A 1,990-nucleotide genomic window follows, 5' to 3' on the forward strand; every position below is an offset into this window, starting at 1 on the left:
GCGAGTGTAAATAGCTCTTTGGGTAACTCTGGCTTTGGAAGGAGGGCAGCTGAGGGTGCCGACACCAGAGACGCCTGGACACTGCCCAGTGAGGAAGAGTGGGTGAGGAGGGAGGGCACGGGTGTCAGTCCAGGGTGGGCAGAGAGGGCAGTGGGGGTGTGGGGCGTGGGGGGTCACGGAGAGAGAGATGTGAACAAAGTGGCGTGAAGCAGCAGGCCGCTGGCCAGGTGCGTGCCCGCTGGAGGGTGTGGCCTACAGCTGGGTGAGCCCATGGCCCCCAATGCCCAGCTGGCGGTGGGGGTGGGAGTGGTGGGGGGGACCAGGCTGGGTCAGGGGGCTGGGCAGGCAGACAAGGAATCGGGCGGAGTTGCCAGGGTGCGAGGGTGGCAAGTCGGCTAGCACCCCCATACGCATTCTCCCCTCTACTAGGAGTAAGTTGCCACCAGCTTTAGAAAACTACATTTCCCAGCCTCCCTTAGCTGGGAGTGGCCATGTGACCAAGCTCTGACCAACGAGTTAGGAGCAGCTATGTTACATAGGCTTCTGGGAAAGCACCTTAAAAGGAAAAGGGGTGTGCCCCTCCTCCTTCCCTTCCTGTTTGCTGCACGGACTGGGGATGTGGTGGCTGGAGCCGCACCCTCCATGTGGATCCCTGAGGATGAGGACCAGCCCAGAAATGCCGTAGCGGATAGTAGGATGGAATAGGCTTCCCAGGGCTCTCTGTGGGTGTCAGCGCTGCCTGGGGCGGCCAGCGGCCAGATCTCTCTTGCAGAAGAGAAAATAATCTCCTTTCAACTTGTGTTCTTCGGATTTTCTTTTTCATGCAGCCAAAGCTAATCCCAATAGCAAGGGGCCACAGAGTGCCAGCTGTGGGCTGGGCGGTGTGGGGAGTGGCCTCATGCCGGGCAGCGCTCTGCCTCCGCCTGGGCTCAGCACTTCCTGGGCAGGAGGCTGGGGGCCAGTGTGGTGAGCGCAGCCTCCCAGCAAGGCCCTCGGGCAGGCCCGTGTTTTCCCGGCCCTGCTTGAGGAGGGGGCATCCCACAGGGCACTCAGATCCCAGGACTGAGACAGCCCTTCAGGGCTCTAACTGCAAAGTGAGACCNCCCAGGCCGGAGTGCTGGTGCACCGGCGAGCCCCACAGAGGCGCTGTCCCTGGGAGTCGGCCTCTCCTCGCCTCTCAGGGCTGTGAAGCAGCAGAGCCCACTGAGCTCAGCAGGGTGGGCGTAGGCGAAGCGGGGGCTCCCTGGAGCTCAGAGCCCACACCTTTGAGGTGGGCTTGCTTCTCTGGCCTGTGCTCTCAGCTCCCAGGACGTGGAGGCTTGGCTTCTTGCCTGGCAGCCCCTCGAACTTGGGTTCACGATAATGCTGGGATTCAATTTTAGGCCAAGAGACTTCTGGAACTTTCTGGAGCTCTGGGTCTCCTCTGTCCGTTGCCTACACCCCGGATGCCCAGGCCTCAGTGGTGAGACCAGGGGTGCTCCCTCCTCCCCGTTCCCCGTTAGATTCAGCAGATTTGAGCCCCCTGGGGCATGCTGAGCCCCTCAGCGGGAGAGCCCTCCCCCCTGGGGCTGAGAAGTCAGCAGGGTTACTTAGCAGAAAATCTCCTGGTGCCACCGCTGCGCAGACGGAGAGCGAGACGGAGGCGCTGAGGGAGGCCAGCCACAGCAGAGGGCAGGGCGGCCCCAGCTGCCCCTCAACCACGCTTTACCCACTAGTGATGGTGACGCCGTGGGGGGGCCGCTCTCCCCACTGCTTCCCAGGCCGATGTGGGAAAGCTGTCGCTCAGCCCCACGGCGCCTCTTAGCTTCCCAGCTCCAGCCCCAGCCCGAGTGGACGGTGGCGGGCTCCGTGGCGCAGAGACAAGTTGTGAGCGCTCAGCGACTCCTTGCAAGCGCAGGGGGACGCGGCCGCGGCTGCTCCCTCTGCAGCCCAGGGCTCGGCTCCGAACAGCCCCGGGGTCCCACGGCTCCCTGGCCCAGCGCCCCTGCGA

The sequence above is a fragment of the Crocuta crocuta genome, unplaced genomic scaffold, assembly GCF_008692635.1.
Source record: "Crocuta crocuta isolate KB4526 unplaced genomic scaffold, BGI_CrCroc_1.0 scaffold179, whole genome shotgun sequence".
In the NCBI taxonomy this organism is placed as follows: domain Eukaryota; kingdom Metazoa; phylum Chordata; class Mammalia; order Carnivora; family Hyaenidae; genus Crocuta; species Crocuta crocuta.